The 19,551-nt window shown below is 45.4% G+C and overlaps 2 long non-coding RNA genes across 2 annotated transcripts; both read left to right on the top strand.

Moving 5' to 3' along the window:
• Nucleotides 1-4,004: 4,004 nt before the first annotated feature.
• LOC116980764 lies at nucleotides 4,005-19,004 on the top strand. Its single transcript, XR_004414061.1, has 3 exons — nucleotides 4,005-4,040; nucleotides 7,528-7,767; nucleotides 18,993-19,004. It is a non-coding gene; the product is annotated as an uncharacterized LOC116980764 (long non-coding RNA).
• LOC116980763 lies at nucleotides 17,077-18,758 on the top strand. Its single transcript, XR_004414060.1, has 3 exons — nucleotides 17,077-17,215; nucleotides 17,765-17,906; nucleotides 18,280-18,758. It is a non-coding gene; the product is annotated as an uncharacterized LOC116980763 (long non-coding RNA).
• Nucleotides 19,005-19,551: the final 547 nt, after the last annotated feature.

Genomic DNA, 19,551 nt, shown 5'->3' on the forward strand with positions numbered 1-19,551 from the left:
CTTTAGTCATAGTGTAGTTAATCTGTGGAACTCTTTGCCACAGAGGGCTGCGGAGGTCAAGTCAGAGGATATTTTTAAGGCAGAGATAGACAAATTCTTGATTAGAGCGGGTGGGGAGAAGACAGGAAAATGGGATTAGGAGGCAGACGTCAGCCATGATTGAATGGCGGAGTGGACTCAATGGGCCGAATGGCCTAATTCTACACCTATAACTTGTGAATTTGAGAACAATACATCGCAGACAATATGGCGATTCCCAAGTAGCAAGTGCAGCCTGGAATCCTGCACTGTCAATGGGGTTTACCCAGGAAGATTCTGAGTTGCAGAAAAATGCAGGTGCCCAGACAATGGGAAGAGACTATTTTGTTTCCCCAACCAAAAACACAATACCTGGTTTGGTGAGATCTACTTGAGAATCTAGTGGATAACTACATGTAAAGGGATGGTATTCCTCTTCTAGTTTCTCCTCCTTCTCTACTGAAGGCAGCTATGAATCTAGGCCATGTATTTCTTAGATGATTATTAGTAGTACCCTTGGGGTCAAGGAAAGAGCGTTCACGTCGCGGCCTTGTTTCCACCAATCTTTCCACCACCACGCACAAGAAGCACAGGAAGCGCAAGACGCCATTGTATGCAGCTGCCGAGAAGTATACTCAGCTCTGGCTGAACAATTTCTAATCTTGTGATGTGGACTCGATAAGAAGATAAGACAAAGTAGTACCCTGTGTTGCTGCTTTCAGCCATCCAGCCTGAGCATCTCATGTACTGACAGGTGTTAGAGGTGATATCAGGGAATTGAACTCTTTAACAACCTCCCTGGGTAGATTGCTATCTGGATGAATTCGCTGCAACATCATGTGACCCTGAGCCCGTGATTTTCAGTGGAGAAGAGGCATTTAAACACTGAAATATCCTCACATAACAAAGAATCCTTGCTTCAGTTTGTTGGAAATCCTTGCTTTGGTTTGTCGAAGAAAAGAAAATCCAATAGCATTCATGCAGGTGGCCAACTGAAGACAGGAAGAGAGAGGGCAGTCATGGTAGTGCAGCGGTAAAGTTGCTGCCTTGACAGCGCTTGCAACGCCGGAGACCCGGGTTCGATCCTGACTACGGGTGCTGTTTGTACAGTTTGTATGTTCGCCCCGTGACCTGCGTGGGTTTTCTCCGGGATCGTCGGTTTCCTCCCACACTGAAAGACGTACCGGCTTGCAGGTTAATTGGTTTGGTATAAATGTAAATTGTCCCTAGTGTGTAGGATAGTGTTAATGTGCAGGGAATCGCTGGTCGGTGCGGACTCAGTGGGCGAAGGGCCTGTTTCCCCGCTGTATCTCTAAACTAAACTATAAAGCAGAAAAGAGGAAAAGGTGAGAGAGGTTATTAGAGGAACAGAATATAAGGAAATAAGAATAATAACAAGAAATAGCTTGATTTTCATGTCTATACAAGCTGAGGCCACTATTCATTGCACAATTGTGTGTTGCTTCTTATTTTCTCTGTTGCCCACTGTTTGTCCAAAATGGATATTGTGACTGTAGGGAGGCTCTCAGCTATAAGATACTCAGTACCATTCTGCCATTATCTGTATCACCATGTAGAGTGGTCCTGAGCCAGTGATTCCAGCGCGCCAGTGAAGATCTTGCTGTCTATGGAGTAATGGCTGAGCACTGAAAGTAGCTGCTGAACATTTCTATCCACATGTTATGTGATCAAAGATTGTTTTTTTCAAAAACTCACTTTCTTCTAGCAGAGCCTTAACAATGGACATTTATTGGATTAATTTTGTTTAGTTTATTATCATATAAACGAGGGAACAGTGAAATTTCTTGTTAACTTGAAGACCACAGAGTAAACAGTATACACAATGATAGACACAACATGCTGGAGTAACTCAGCGGGTCAAGCAGCATCTATGGATAGAAGGAATGGGTGATATCTCTCTATTTTTCCGTCTGTATGTCTCGTTTCCCTCTCCCCTGACTCTAGTCTGAAGAAGAGTCTCGACCCAAAACGTCACCCATTCCTTCTATCCAGAGATGCTGTCTGTCCCGCTGAGTTACTCCAGCATTTTGTGTCTATCTTCAGTGTAAACCAGCATCTGCAGTTCCTTCCTACACAATGATAAATACAACTAGTACAAAACAGCAGAGAGGTGTAACATTGCAGTGCAGAATATAGCAGGGTGGCCAAATCTGAACACCATACTCCAAATATGGCCTCATTAATTTCTTATCCAACTGTAACATAATATCCCAACTCCCATACTCAATACCTAGACTGATGAAGGCCAATGTGCCGAAGCCTTCATGACCACCCTGCTTGTGACACCACCTTCATGGAACTATGTACCTGCACTCGCAGATCCTTCTGCTCTACGACACTCCCCGGAGCCCTGCCATTCATTGTGTAGGCCCAGCCCTGGTTTGACTTCCCAAAATGCAACACCTCGCACTTATCTGTATTAAACTCCATTAACCATTCCTCAGCCCACTTGCCCAACTGTTCAAGATCCTGCTGCAATTTTTGAAAACCATCTTCTCTTTCCACAACACCTCCCACTTTGGTGTCCTCTGCAAACTTACTAATGAAGACGAGGTAGTGCCCTGTCATCCAATAGTACATTCTCATCTAAACTGGTGATATAAACCACAAACAGCAGTGTGCCCAGTACCGATCTCTAAGGCACACCTGGACAGGGCCCGGGCCTGACCCAGACCACGGACGAGCACGATCTTGCTCACTCAGCGAAGCATAAACCAATAAAAACGACAAAATCATCATACCTTTTTACAAAGGACCAATAAATACAACTCATTCATAGTTTGAAAGCAATATTTTCTTATCTAGAAGAATCAAAGCTGGAAAAAACGGATGAAATGAAGGTCTATATGTTCATAGCTCCACTGCTTCCAGCAATGATTATGCAGTGACCTTTGACCTGGGCATGCGCAGTCAGAATACTGAACTCGCTTATTGCAGCCGGCAACACCTCTTTAGACCAGCCCTCGCGTTGCCAGAGAACACGTTGCCATTGAATGGCAAACAGAGCCAACAAGTTCACACAAAGGGCGGTGTAAACCAAGGGTGATTTGCATACACCCCCATCTCACAGCCTCGCCCCAATGCAACGCTCGTCACTTGCAATTGAGTTACCGGCTTGCTGATAGAAATCTGGTAGGTCGAGTGGCAAGAGGTTATCTGTAATTTACGCCTCCCCGTTCGTTAAGTTCATTGATAGAGCGCTGCTTCCATTTGAGTTTAGCTCTTTGTGCCAAGTGCTGGAACAAGTGATATTTTAGCATTTTGTGCAAACGTGTCGGATCTTTTGCATTCTTTGTGGTTGGTGTGGATTCTTTAGAATAACTGTTTAATGGATATTGACAGGTGGTGGGTTTACCACTGTGGCTGGGGGTTTAAAACTCGTGTGGCATGTTTTTCTTTAAAGAGGAAATATGTAGGGAAGGGTCGAACTAGTGGGAAAGGGGAAAATGTTGTGTGAGGATAATATGGAGCCTCGGCCGATGTGTGCTGAGAACTTGCTTGTGGCTAGGGTGCATTGCCCGTGTTAAGGACACTGGGTGCGATCGCCGTGGTCACATCGCGCTGTGTATGTTTCAGCCACCATGGTGGCTCGGATCATGGGCTGGGAGCGCAGCGTACCTACATGCTCAGATACACTAGCTCGCTTGTTTACCTCCTTGTCTTCTGTTGCAGAACGCTGACCCCCATCTTCTTCTCAACGAGTCCACATCACAAGATTAGAAATTGTTCAGCCAGAGCTGAACACACGTCTCGGCATCTGCATTCAATGGTGTCTGTCTTGCGCTTCTTGTGCTTCTTGGGCGTGGTGGTGGAAAGATTGGTGAAAACTGGGCCGCGACGTGAACGCTCTTTCCCTGACCCCGCTGACACCCGAGAAATGGCAGACGAGGAACACAAGCCCGCAATCGGCGGCGATCTGCAGGAGCAAATTACTTACTTCAACTGGGAAAAACTCCAGCTATTTAAGACAGAGGAAAAGATAGCCTTGCCCGACCAAGCCAGTGAGTGGAGTTACAATGCAGAAGCCATTCGCATTGTGCGTTTTCTCGGAGATAGTGGACGTAATATAAGCTAGTTCTGATCTCTGCAATTGCACAGGTCTGCAATTGCTCAATAATTTGCAAAAAACATCATGTACTACTAAGCGAGTTCGGTATTCCGACTGCTCATGCCCAGGTCATAGGTCACTTGCCATAAACATTGTCAGGAGTGGATCTGCTGTGTGTTATCAGACCTTCATTTCATTCGTATTTTCCAGCTTTGTTTCTTCTAGGTAATACTGTTCAAACTATGAAATAGTTGTATTTATTGTTCCTTTGTATAAACTACGATGATTTTGTCATTTTTATTGCTTTACTAGATAAAGTGGGACCCGTTGAGTCCCTGTCACACGGGATGCCTGGTCCCCCAACGCAACCCGTTCCCCAACACAATATTCCACCACTCACCTGTTCCTCCAATGCAACCCGTTCCCCCAACACAATATTCCACCACTCACGCATAGCCCTCAACTGCGCAGGCGCAGCTCATTTCCCCTCGCCCCCAGCACTCCCTCCCCCTCCTCTTCACCCTCCCTCTTCTTTCCCCTCCCCCAACCCCTCCCTCACCTCTCCCTCCCTCTCCTTTCCTCTACCCTTAGTCACTCCCTCCCTCCATAAAAAGCAGCATCTGCAGTTCCTTCCTCCACAGGTCATTCATTGTTAGCTGTGGTTTAGATCCCATTGACTTGACGATTGGACCAGTTTGCAGTGTGTGTGTGTGTATGTGTGTGTTACTCAAACGCCACGCAAAATGCTCGGCCACCCTGCAACCCGACTCTCCCTCCCTCCCTCCCTCTGCCCACTCCGGCTCAGCCGCCGCTCGGCGGGTCCCCATCCTGCCCAATTGCCCGCTGCTGCCACTCAGCCCGTCCCCCGCCTGCCCGTTGCTGCCACTCGGCCCGTCCCCGTCCTACCCACCCAACTACCTGCCTGCCTGCTCACTGCCGCCGCCGGGCCGTGGTGTTCAGAACGGTGGTCACCACGGGTTTTGATGAGCTGGTGGAGAAGATCTCCTCCGAGAGGGCCGTGAGGGTGAGTTATCACAGCGGCGGTGGCGGCAGCGGAGGAGACAGACGGTCGGAGCCATTCACCCGGGGATACAGGTAGACGGGACCACCATTGCCACAGAGGGCAAACGGGGGAGAGTGGTGAGTGAGCGAGAGAGAGACAGGACCAGGGCCTGCACTAAACCCCCCCAAACCCCCCACGGCTGCCGCCTGTTCAGCCTGTGGGGCAGAAAGGGGCGTCGCCATCCCGGCCGTGGCCTTGACTGACAGGAGGGTGGACCAATCCGCGCGGCGCTGACTGACAGGTCAGGAGACCAATCTGCATATGCGTAGTTTTTAAGATTTTTAAACCTCGATAACTTTTAAAATATATCATCGATCGGAACTAAACTTGTTGCACTCGTAGCACAGGAGAATGGTGAGTATGCTGGCAGCCCACCAGTATCTGTGATGCCGGGTTTGATCCTGGCTGCGGATGAGGTGTTGGTCTGTGTGTGCGCAGTCTCTCCCCCAGTCTCCCACTCGCATCTGCCCCCTCTCTCCCTGTACCTGCCACCCCCGTTCCTCAGATCAAATATATTATTACACATTATTTATGAATAAAGATAAGAATTTATACACAGTTTATTCAGCCAGCGCTTCATTCGCTTTTCTTTATGGCGAATGACCTTTGACTAGGTATGTTGCAAAACTTACCTTCAGCAGCCCTGCAGTTCTGTCGCTGCCCGTGTGCGCGACTTTGGCGCCTTTGAGAGGGGGGGGGCGGGTTTAAAACGCCATTTTCAATAGGCTATTGAAATCGAGGTTGTTCAGCCTGCTTAGTTGCTGACGAAAAATCGCTGCGACATTCGTTCGCAGCAGTTATTTTTAAACTTAATTGGATTATTTAATTGCTGTAGTAGATTAAAAATCATCCTCTTAAGTCGCGAACGCCGATAACGGGATGGATCTCACGTAGGGGACAAGGCAAGGTAGGCTGTTTATTTTTACATTAAAATGTGCTTCTTAAGATCCCTTTATTCAAATTTTTAAGTTGCGAGAAGGTGACTTGGGGGCCCATCTGAACCGGCAGTGTATTTCATGGCGACATGGGCATCAAAATCACTGCAACCAGGTGCAATAGTAATTTTTTAAATAAATAAATAAATAAATAAATAAAAGGTACCAGGATCTGGCAACGGGGGGTAAAAAAACCCCCCCAACAAAAACAGACTTGGTTGGTAGTCCCCTTTCTGTGGAGTTTAATGTTATAATAGAACGATTGTTTCACCTCTCTTTTTCCTTCTTTTCTAGGGTCTACTTTCTTTCTTTACTTCCTTCTCTAACTTCTTTTCTAAGGGGCTTTCTTTTCTCAACACTCTCCTGCACATTCACGACTCTTGCGCACTTTCTTTACTTTATTTACTTCTATCTTTTTCTTAAAGCTCAAAAAATGAAGCGGTGCAAAAAATGTATTAAGACAGATGTGTTGTGTAGTATTGTAACTTACCGTACTTCTAATCAAAATTTTAAAAAAAAATAAAAAATCAATGCAACCGCAACGTTCCAAACCATTGCGTTCCAGAAAAACCCACTCGCAAACTGATTTAAATGGCCATTAATTTACAGCAATTAAACACTAAATTCCTCCATTTGGCCTATCAATTAATGACAATGAGATTTAAAAATCATGTTTTATTGTGAATTCTTGTGTGAATGTTCTTTGGACACTTAGGCTATTTAAAAATGTTAATCTTTTCTTAAGAAATGGTTAGATGTTTAGAACTAGGAATTTTGGAATTAGCTACAATTGAGTAACTAACTAATTATATGCTTTAATTTCAGGTCATCCAAGTAAGATTGTTTAATATTTGTTTCAGAATGCTTCAATCTATAATAACTGAAAATTTATTTCAGTTCTCAGATTTCAGTTTTTAATAATGTTATGGCCATTTGACTGTCCTTGTTCACAACTTTTGTGTTAAGTCAATGGAAAAGCAATAGGGAACAAGATGCTAATTTCCGAGTATGAAAATGGCCATAACATTTTTAATACTGAAGATATGAAAGTGAATTAGGTGTCAAATTAAACTTCTTTTTATGCTTTATCTGATGGGATAAATTGCAGATTTTAAAAATCTAAAAATTTTGTAACATTGCTACTTTGACAAATCCCACGATTCCTTATGTTTTTCGGAATACCGAACTCGATCATTGCATCAGCTCGCTGGGGATTTGTAGTTGATGTTTAACCACAATAATCGTCGAGGGAGGGGTGGATAATGTGAGCCTCGCCAATGATGTAATGGCGCAGCCCAATCTAAAGATCTCAAATCTCCTCGAGTATTTGCATCCCCTTCGAGGTTATCTTCCCTGGATTTTATAGGGCGCCTCGGTGATATTTGTTGCTGCACTGTTTACTTAACTTGCTTGCTTTCCAACCCGTCTCTGCTCTCTTTCAGCAAATGAACAAGCAAAGAAAGCGGCGCAAGAAAAAGCAGGAAAATGAGACGCCTTTCTGATCTGTCCTGTACATTCCACAAGCATTGCCTTCTAGCTATATCTTTGTAAAAAAAAAGGGGAAAAAAATCCTTTCTTGGATGCAGTATGATCGGATTGAATGAACTGGCTGGCTCGTTCCTTACCCCATTACCCCTATCACTGTCCCCCCACTTTTCCTTCCTGGCCTTTCAAAAACAAAAGTCGCTCAGGCCTGGTGGGCTGGCAGCTCAGTAACTCAGGCTTGGTGAGCTGGCAGCTCAGTCACTCAGGCCTGGTGGGCTGGCAGCTCAGTCACTCAGGCCTGGTGGGCTGGCAGCTCAGTCACTCAGGCCTGGTGGGCTGGCAGCTCAGTCACTCAAGCCTGGTGGGCTGGCAGCTCAGTTACTCAGGCATGGTGGGTTGGCAGCTCAGTCACTCAGGGCTTGTGGGCTGGCAGCTCAGAAACTGCCAAAAGTTCTGCCCAAAACAGGTGAGAGACGGTGACAGTTAACGGGGAGAGGGTGGAGAATCAATTTTAGACATTTATCATCTTTTTCTGCAGATCACAGCAATGAAGGAGGAAAGTCTATCCTGGCCTGGATCTCGCAGGGAGCCAATGAAGGGAGGGAGAAAAATACTGGGGTGAGGTTTAATACTTGCAGGGGGAATACTTTTTGATGGGCCGAAGGGACAGGCCTTATGGGCCAAAGGGCCTCTTTAAAAAAAAATCTGAGTGAAATCTCTGGATTTCTGGACTTTCCTGGCCAAAATGCTTCTCCTGGGCTAATGCGGGCATTTTGGGCAAAAATAACTGGTTTCTCCGCTAATAGGGGCCTTGTGGGCCGAAATTAGTGGTTTCAGGCAGGCCAAACAACTCATTTCATTTCATTTCCATTTCAATTTCAAGCAAAGGGCAGGCCAAACAATTCATTTAATTTCCATTTCCATTTCAATTTCAAACAGCTTATTGCATCTTCATTTTATTTCCATTTCCATTGCAGTTTCAAGCACAGGGCAGGCCAAACAGCTAATTGCAGTTTCATTTAATTTCCATTTCCATTGCAGTTTCAAGCACAGGGCAGGCCAAACAGCTCATGGCATTTTCATTTCATTTCCATTTGCATTGCAGTTTCAAACACAGGGCAGGCCAAACAGCTCATTGCATTTTCAATTCATTTCCATTGCAGTTTCAAGCACAGGGCAGGCCAAACAGCTCATTGCATTTTCATTTAATTTTCATTTCCAATGCAGTTTCAAGCACAGGGCAGGCCAAACAGCTAATTGCATTTTCATTTCATTTCCATTTCCATTGCAGTTTCAAGCACAGGGCAAGGCAAACAACTCATTGCATTTTCATTTCATTTCCATTTCCATTGCAGTTTCAAACACAGGGCAGGCCAAACAACTCACTCCATTTTCATTAAGGGCTAACAAATTATTTATTGCAAGTACATGGCAGACTCACTGTGCAGTTAATTCACAGCTTAGAATCACAGTCGTGGACTCTCCCTCGCGATCTTCCAGAGTGACTGACTCATGTCCAGGCATCCGGGGTTTTATAGTCCTGCCCCCCCCCCCCCTCCCACCTCCGGAAGGGGCGTTATGTTCATCATGGTGATTGTGGCTAATAAACAATGCTACTTCCGAACCTCTGAGGCTCTTGGTGACCTCGATATAATATTGCAAGTGCGCCACTACACACAGTCATAAATTTGTGGGATATGCTGACAGTACAAGCTTGAATCCTGACACCCCTGGTCTGCTCTGTTTAATTAAATCATAGATGTAAAACATAACGTCATTCCCAGATGACACCATCCTGTCCTGTCGCAGCTTCTGCAAAGTCTGAACCCGTTGCGCTGAAACCAGCGCCATGAGCATGATGACCTTAAGGGTAATTTTGACCAAAGACAGGATGTGGCTGGACCCCACTGTCGAAGCAGCGTGCGTACCACGCTCACATCCCAGATTTCAGAGTATCTGGGCCTGGGGGGATTGGAATTCAAAACACGCTTCATAAACCGGGATATTAATGGATGAGAACCTAGAGACTGTAGTTCCGACCCCAGCCATAAGTAAGATGACAGGGCACTCCTGGCACTATTGATGGCATGTATCTCAACCCTTCATCAAAATACAGTGTGGACAGAAATTCTAGCACATCTGAGATGCATGCTGTGTGATATGTAATGTTCCCATGTAAACAAAACTCCTCCCATTTCCTGACATGAGAGATGTACTACTTTTTGGTACTATCCCTCCAGGACAATGTGATGACATCCACGGTACGATTGGACAGTCCCAGACCCAGGTATGGCCTCCTCAGAATCTGCAAATTAACAGATTAATACGATCATACAACGAGTGTTGATCCCCAGTCACAGGGTGCACCAATAGGTCATTACGTTTCGGGACCGCCGTTATAGGCTCTGTTATTATCTCTGAAATGAGAGGGATGTGTAGGCCAATGTGGTACCACCAAAACTCCTGAGGAAGAGTCCTGCTTGATCTTGAGCAAGCACCGACTGATGAGGCAGCTTGGGGGAAATGCATATAAAAACACTCTGCCCCAGTGTAGCGAGAACGCGTCTACCGCTACTGCCCCTAGGTCTGGTCCCCATGAAACATATTTTGGTAACTGGTGATTGAGTCTGGATGCAAACAAATCGATATCTGGCATCCCATATCGAACAACAATATCATTAAATACATCATGATTCAACATCCATTCTGTGTTGTCATTGAATTTGCGTGACCTGATGTCTGCCACCGTGTTGAATCTGCCTGGCAAGTAGGCAGCTGAAACCCAAATGTTTCTTTTAATGCACCAGTGCCAAATAAGGTTAGCCAATCTATCACAAGATTCCGACTTGATTCCACCCATGTGATTAACATATGCCACTGCCGTGGTGTTGTCAATCTGAAGCTGAACATGTAAGTGCTGCTTGGTGGTACAATAAGCCTTAAGCCCATAAAATGCTGCTAATAGCTCTAAATAATTGATTCCATGTGATTGGAGAATAAATGCCTCATGCATATTCCATCTGCCTCCACAGCTAGAAATGGTATCAGTAGCACCCCAACCTAGGGCACTAACATCAGTCTGTAAAACAACTGAAGGTTCTTCAATCAGAATTTTGCTGGAGCAATTTGAAATGTTCCTTATCCACCACATTGGTAAATTGCATGGGCCTGTCGAAATGACCCGCGTGTATCCTGAGTGCCTGTACTTTTGCCCGTTGTAAATTTTGGTAATGCAAAGGTCCATACTGTGCAGCTGGAAAGGCAGCCACTAATTTGCCAATCAAGCTGGCCACATGTCTAATTGAAGGTTGTTGCTCCCCCATGAGCTTGTTACAGCCTTCAATTAAATCTAATCTCTTGCCCTTGGGCAGAGTCACTGACATGTGAGTTGAATTAACAGTGAATCCCAAATAATCAATAACTTTAACTGGTATCAATTTTGATTTAGCTGGATGAATGAGAAACCCCAATCTCTCAACCATGAGTTTAACAGCTGAAACAGATAATTCAGCTGCCTCCCGGGTCTTCCCAATTATTAAGATATCATCCAAATAAGCCATTACAATATGACCCTGAACCCGGAGTAGCCCCAGTACTGGTTTTAGCAGCTTTGTAAATAATCTAGGGGCTGAGGTTAACTCATTAGGCAGTGCTTTAAATTGCCACAATTGCCTCATCCAGCTAAATTTCAAATATCTCCCATGATCCTAATGAACAAGCACTGAATAATATGCATCCTTTAGATCTATACATGCCATATAACACCCTCTGGAAACCAATTGCTTGGCAGTAGCAAATGTTTCCATTTTGAAATGTTTATACTGCACAAAAGGATTAAGGCTTGTCAGGTCCAGGATAATTCGACTCACACCACCTTCTTTGGCCTAGGAAAAATATTGGACGCGAATTGGTGAGGTTGATAAACTGTCTTCTCAATTACCCCTTTTATACATAATTTATCAATTTCAGCTTGAACCTCCAAATTCTCTTTTTGTGAGAAAATGAGTGCCCACCTTGGTGTATGGTGTGTGGGTGGACACAAATTGGGAAGGAATTCAATTCAAAACCCTTGTATACTTTGCAGTATAAACAATTCTGATGTTAACCCATATCATTCTTTCAGAAACCAGTGTAATCTCCCCCCAAACTGGTAGGTGATTCTCACTCAATATGTTTCGACAAAAACCAGACCCACCTACCTCCATGGTTACCGGTGGAATTCTCTGTCCCCTGGTTCTGGTGGGAAAAGGCATGTTTGCCCGTGCTCCTGCTGGAGTGCGCCAGCTGCGCACATTGAATGGCCGGCTTGCTCCTTGACCGAACCCGGTTTCAGCAAACTGCTTGTAGGGGTACTGCCTCCAAAGGGTTCTGCTGGTCATTGGTGCCTTAATGAACCCGACGGTTCTTGCCTCGTCGTCCAGCTCCTTCACCCGTTTTGCGAGGTCTTCCCCAAACAGCAGATTCGGTGGCTGGATGTTGCTAGGCTTACACAGAGCAGCAAACATCGGGTTGATGGTAGGGCGGATGACGCTCTTTCTCAGGCAGTTTATCTCGAAGTGCGCATTGCACATGAGAGCCAGGGCATCCTGCTGAACATCAGTCAGGTGCCCACCATCCACCGACCTGCCGAATGCTGTAATGCCCGAAGCGAGCAGCTTCAGCACCCTTTGCAGCTTCATTTCCTAAGCCCTGATGCCTACGCCCATATGGCCCCAGATGGCATGGTTTACTGCCGGCACTTTAAGCAGGATACAATTAGCTGGGGTGTTGTACTTTTTGGCCGTTTCATCCATGGTCAGCTCCTGAAGCTGGTGTGAGGCCAAGTAATTAATACTCGCAGCCAACTCTTCACCCAGCGGCTCTCCTGAGTCTGTTGGGATGGCAAATCTTGCTGCCAGGAATGGTACCTGGGAATCGTGCCCTTCATCCCTTGGGGTAGCCCCCACTGCTAAACCCACAGACTCAGCGTCAGAATCATACTGACCCGTTATGCTCTCCTCCTCCAAGAGGGAGACATTAAGCAGCCCTGTAGCAGATGCCGCTGGCGCGGGCACTTGGAGAGGCCGGCGCTGACACAACTCCTCCTGCTGGAGTGTATCTTGGTGGAGCATCCTCTCCATTAGGAGCTCCATCCTGGATAACCGACCAAACACGGTATCCATTCCTGGAGGGGAACCCTCCCGGCCGGACTCGTCCGAGCCTACTGGCCGTGCAGACTTTCTAGTGGCTTTGCGTCCCACAGGTGCAGCCACGGTGGTCTCAGACACCAAGTCTGCAGTCGCTGGTCTTACCGCTAGCGACTCAGTAGATGAACTAGGCAGCCGCCCGCTACCTGCGCTCCTGTGGTCTTCTTTAGCTACTTTTGCGATGGCTTGCGTTGCTCTCAACGCTTTCTCCATGCTTGGACTTGCCTCCTGAAAACAAGAATTATCAAGCGCAGAAAATGACCTCCGACTAAGTTTGACACTTACCTGAGGCTTTTTAAAACTTACCGCTGGAGGAGCGATGCATCTCCTAGCCGGTCGCTGTGCCATGCGCATGCGGACTGGCGGGGTTCTTCACGGAATCACTCACGTGACTCCGAAGTAAAATAGCTGGGATGAAAGTGCTTCTCATCTCACAAACTTTACATTAAGTTCATAAGTGATAGGAGCAGAATTAGGCCATTCGGCCCATCATGGCTACTGCCATTCAATCATGGCTGATCAGTCTTTCCCTTAGTCCCATTCTCCTTCCTTCTCCCCATAACCCTTGACACCCGTACTAATCAAGAATCTATCTACCTCTGTCTTAAAAATATCAATTGACTTGGCCTCCACAGCTGTCTGTGGCAATGAATTTCACAGATTCACCATCCAGCTCAAAAACCTCATCCACTCAGCTGTGATATTCGGCACAACTAACGGATTAAATGAAATATGATTCATTCTGAGACTGGATGCTTCAAAACCCATGAATGGCAATGAATGATTGCTAGCTCTATTTGTGAGTGTGGGCATGCACTGCAATCTACAGACCATCTCCTTCAGTTCAATAACTGTTTACAAAGCCAAACTGGACCAGCAAAATCCCACCAACAGAACTAAATGGTTTGAGAGCTAATCCAAAAATGAACACAAAAGGCTGGAGGGACTCAGCATCTCAGGAGAAAAGGAATAGGTGACGTTTCGTGTCGAAACCCTTCTGACCCGAAACGTCAGCTTTTTGTGTTCATCTTCGGTTTAAACCAGCATATGCAGTTCCTTCCTACACATGAGCTAATCCAGTTGTTTATGGTTTTGACTCATATGTTCATAAGTGTCAGGAGCAGAATTAGGCCATTCGGCCCATCAAATCTACTCCACCATTCAATCATGGCTGTTCTATCTCTCCCTCCCAACCCCACTCTCCTGCCTTCTCCCCATAACCCCTGACACCCGTACTAATCAAGAATCTGTCTATCTCTGTCTTAAATATATCTTTTGGGCGGCACAGTGGCATTGCGGTAGAGTTCCTGTCTTACAGCGTTTACCACGCTGGAGACCCAGGTTCGATCCTGACTACAGGTGCTGTCTGTGCGGAGTGTGTACGTTCACCCCGTGACCTGCATGGGTTTTCTCTGGGATCTTCGGTTTCCTCTCACACTCCAAAGACGTACAGGTTTGCAGGCTCTGGCTTCCCATCTCCCACCGGATCACCTACAAAATCCTGATCCTCACCTACAAAGCCCTCCACCATCTGGCCCCCCCATATCTCACTGACCTCCTCTCCCCCTACCAACCCTCACGGTCCCTCAGATCCACATCAGCCGGTCTCATCTCCATCCACAAGTCCAACCTCCGCAGTTTTGGGGACAGAGCACTTCTCCAGGGCAGCTCCCAGGCTCTGGAACTCCCTCCACCAACTGATCCGCAATTCCGTGTCCCTCACCATCTTCCAGTCCCGCCTCAAGACCCATCTCTTCATCTCTGCCTATCCTTAGCCCCACATCCCCGTCCCTTTTCATCTGTGCATTAATTGCCTCTATTGTGTTTTGAATTGAATTCTGTCTTTACTTTGTGTACTAGTCATGTCTCTACTATTTATTTCATTCCCCTTACATGTTTTTCCTCTACCTGCTAAATTTTTGTAAGGTGTCCTTGAGACTCTTGAAAGGCGCCCATAAATAAAATTTATTATTATTATTATTATTATTATTAATTGGCTTGGTATAAATGTAAATTGTCCCTAGTGTATAGGATAGTGTTAATGCCTGGGAATCGCTGGTCGGTGCGGACTCAGTGGGCGAAGGGCCTGTTTCCGCACTGTATCGCTAAACTAAACTATAAAGCAGAAAAGAGGAAAAGGTGAGAGAGGTTATTAGAGGAACAGAATATAAGGAAATAAGAATAATAACAAGAAATAGCTTGATTTTCATGTCTATACAAGCTGAGGCCACTATTCATTGCACAATTGTGTGTTGCTTCTTATTTTCTCTGTTGCCCACTGTTTGTCCAAAATGGATATTGTGACTGTAGGGAGGCTCTCAGCTATAAGATACTCAGTACCATTCTGCAATTATCTGTATCACCATGTAGAGCGGTCCTGAGCCAGTGATTCCAGCGCGCCAGTGAAGATCTTGCTGTCTATGGAGTAATGGCTGAGCACTGAAAGTAGCTGCTGAACATTTCTATCCACATGTTATGTGATCAAAGATAGTTTTTTTCAAAAGCTCACTTTCTTCTAGCAGAGCCTTAACAATGGACAATTTATTGGATTAATTTTGTTTAGTTATTATCATATAAACGAGGGAACAGTGAAATTCCTTGTTCACATGAAGACCACAGAGTAAACAGTATACACAATGATAGACACAACATGCTGGAGTAACTCAGCGGGTCAAGAAGCATCTCTGGATAGAAGGAATGGGTGATATCTCTCTATTTCACCGTCTGTATGTCTTGTTTCCCTCTCCCCTGACTCTAGTCTGAAGAAGGGTCTCGACCCAAAACGTCACCCATTCCTTCTATCCAGAGATGCTGTCTGTCCCGCTGAGTTACTCCAGCATTTTGTGTCTATCTTCAGTGTAAACCAGCATCTGCAATTCTTTCCTACACAATAATAAATACAACAAGTCCAAAACAGCAGAGAGGTGTAACATTGTAGTGCAGAATATAGCAGGGTGGCCAAATCTGAACACCATACTCCAAATATGGCCTCATTAATTTCTTATAGAACTGTAACATGATATCCCAACTCCCATACTCAATACCTTGACTGATGAAGGCCAATGCGAGTAACTCAGGGGGTCAGACAGCATCTCTGGAGAAAAGGAACAGGTGACATTTCGGGTTGAGACCCTTCTGCAGACTCATCTCTATTGATGTCTTGTTTTCACACCTTGCACTTCCTTAGCTCTGTGTCTCCCTCTCCCCTGACTCTCAGTCTCAAGAAGGGTCTCGACCCGAAACATCACCATTCCTTCTATCCAGAGATGCTGCCTGTCCCGCTAAGTTGCTCCAGCATTTTGTGTCCGTCTTCGGTGTAAACCAGCATCTGCAGTTCCTTCCGACACAGGAGCACAAGCAAACTCCCGAGGTCAGGATCACACCAAGTCACCGAAGATGGACACAAAATGTTGGAGTAACTCAACGGGCCAGGCAGCATCTCTGGAAAAAATGAATGGGTGATGTTTCGGGGTTGAGACCCTTCTTCAGCCTAATATCAGGGGAGTACATAGGTCCGGAAGTGTAGAGATAAGGAAGTGTAGAGGTAAGGAAGTATAAGGTGTAAAAACAGGACAAAGGGAATGAAGGTCAAGGGAAATGTAGTATATGTAGGTCACTGATGTTGCACTATGAAATTAAATGCTATGTTTTATTCTACAACTTTTGTATCATAATCACACAAAACATATGAAATGTGTGTATACACCCTCAAGACAGGTTGAAAGGCCACAACAAAATAGCGCCTTCAATGTCATTAAAGCATCACACTGTTCTTGAAGAAACAACATCCTGTGATATATATTAGGCTTTGTTTTACTGTCAGGCCATCAAATGAAATGAACGCAGGGCCTTCGTGTATAGAGTCTTCGACAGCCCATTCAGGGCACGCTACGGTACTGCACAACGACCAAAGCTCTTTTAACTGTGCTGTAATGCAGCAGGTCTGGCTACACATTGAACCACAATATGACGATGACATTTTCTCTGGAACATGTTGCCGATCCTGTTCAATAGAGGCCGATTGTTCATATATTTTACTTCGCTCGATGACACTGGGACAAACCTGTGCCTTCACAAGGGTGCCATGGCAAACGTTAAAAGTCCCAGAAGCAACATTATTGCTTTAAAGGCGATATGGAATCGAAGACAGGAACCATTGATGGGTGGGGTCCGCATTGGACAGACAATAACCGACTGATTTCGCTTGATGTCGCTGTTGATAAAAAAAAGTTGTCGGTGTTCGCCAGTGAACTCATGTGAGGTTGCAGCCGGCAACACCCCTTTTCGACCAGCCAGCCCCCAGCGTTGCCATTGAATAGCAAACAGAGCCAATAAGTTCTCAGAGGGCGGTGTAAACCAAGGGTGATTTGCATACACCCCATATAACAGCCTCGCCCCAACGCAACGCTCGTCACTTGCAATTGAGTTAACGGCTTGCTGAAGGAAGTTTAGTCGAGTGGTAAGAGGTTATCGATCATTTATGCCCCCCTGTTCGTTAAAATTTCATTGATAGAGCGCTGCGTCGATTTGTAGTTTTGCTTTTTTTGTGCCAAGTGCTAGAACAAGTGATATTTTAGTTTTTTTGCATAAGTGTCGGATCTTTTGCATTCTTTGTGGTTGGTGTGGATTCTTTAGAATAACTGTTTAATGGACAACAGGTGGTGCGTTTATCACTGTGGCTGGGGGTTTAAAACTCGTGTGGCATGTTTTTTTTAAAGAGGAAGTATGTAGGGTAGGGACGGACTAGTGAGAAAGGGGAAAATGTTGTGTTGAGGATAATATGGAGCCTCAGCCGATGTGTAGTGAGAATTTGCTAGTGGTGAGCTGCCCGTATTAAGGACAATGGGTGCGACCGCCGTGGTCACATCGCGCTGTGTATGTTTCAGCCAGAAAAGTGTCTCGGCTCATGGGCTGGGAGCGCAGCGTACCTACATGCTCGGATATACTAGCTCGCTTGTTCTCCCTACACCCCCCTCCCCCCTCAAGTAATGCTCGTGTTCTGTTCCAGATCCCTGACCCCCTAGAAATGGCAGACAAGGAAACCAAGCCCACAATCGGCGGCGATCTGCAGGAGGCGATTGCTAAATTCGAAAAGGGTCAACTCCATACCTGCGAGACGAAAGACAAGACCGTCTTGCCCGACCAAGCCAGTGAGTGGAGTTACAATGCCGAAGCCGCTCGCATTGTGCGCTTTTTCGGGGATAGTGGACGTAATATAAGCTAGTTGGGATCACTGCAATTGCTAAAGGGTTTGCATAAAACAACATGTACAAATTGCATCAGTTCGCCGGGGATTTGTAGTTGATGTTTCACCACGATAACCGTCGAGGGAGGGGTGAATAATGTGAGCCTCGCCAATGATGTAATGGCACAGCCCAATCTAAAGATCTCAAATCTCCTCGTGTATTTGCAACCCCGTCGAGGTTGTCTTCCCTGGATTTTATCGGGCGGGGCGCCTCGGTGATTTTTGTTGCTGCACTGTTTACTTAACTTGCTTTTCAACCCGTCTCTGCTCTCTTTCAGCAATTGAACAAGAAAAGAAAGCGGCGCAAGAAGAAGCATCAGGAAAATGAGATGCCTTTCTGATCTGTCCTGTACATTCCACAAGCATTGCCTTCTAGCTATATCTTTGTAAAAAAGGGGAAAAAAATCCTTTCTTGGATGCAGTATAATCGGATTGAATGAACTGGCTGGCTCGTTCCTTACCCCATTACCCCTATCACTGTCCCCCCACTTTTCCTTCCTGGCCTTTCAAAAACAAAATGACGAATTGAACTACTGACCATCAGCCTGGCTTGACTTCTGATGGCACTCAATAGCTTGCATGTCAAGAGGAGCTTTGAAAAGACTGCAGGAATCCTAATAACCAAATGCCTGTGAATAGAACAAAGATACCAAGGACCTGTGTTCATTTAAGTTGAATGTAACGTGCCATTTTGTTAGGCCCCTTGGATTGCAGAGTAACTTGTTTTTTGATATGCAAATAAACATTTGAAATCTAATGGAGTTGTGGTTTTGTTTTTAAATAAGCGTTGCGGTCACTTGATGCAATTAGAGGGTTGAAGATTGATTGGGCTTCTGTTTAATCTTGCTGCCTAAAACTTGGTTCTTTGGATGCAGATGTACTTGAGAGAGATAAGACTGAATTCTAACTTGGTACAGAATTTTGATGTTGAAATCGGAAAGCAAATGGTGTTCCAAACTAGCCTGCCTCCGCCCGCACCCGCATGCTACAGTTATGAATTGGATCACTTCTGCGCAAGTGGTTGTTCATTAATAAGTAATACTACAGTCTGCTCCATTAGTCAACATCGTTATATAGAACTAAACTCTTACTAGTTCTAGATAGAAGGTGATAATAAATAGTTTGACATGTAAGTAACTCAAAATGAGAGCTGGGGTGGAATCTTTGGATTTGGGCATTTCGAAATGAGCGATAACAAATGTTAACTCAACAAGCTCATTCTAATTGATTTGGGCTAGTATGTATGTATGTAGGTGCAATAATAATTCTAAAGCATTTTGCATGTGAACATGTTTTTAATGCCACAATGGAGTTCAATTTAAAGTTTTAGTTTATTGTCACATGCACGAATGTACAGTGAAAAACTTCTGTTGTGTGCGATATTTAATTCACTTTTAGATTCCCAATCATAATGAAAGGGAAGGTTCCTGACCTGAAATGTCACCTACCCATGTTCATTTAAGATCACAGTGATAGGAGTAGAATTAGGCCATTTGGCCCATCATGTCTACTCTGCCATTTAATCATGGCTAATCTACCACTCCCTCATA

The sequence above is a fragment of the Amblyraja radiata genome, chromosome 14 (assembly GCF_010909765.2).
Source record: "Amblyraja radiata isolate CabotCenter1 chromosome 14, sAmbRad1.1.pri, whole genome shotgun sequence".
Taxonomy (NCBI): domain Eukaryota; kingdom Metazoa; phylum Chordata; class Chondrichthyes; order Rajiformes; family Rajidae; genus Amblyraja; species Amblyraja radiata.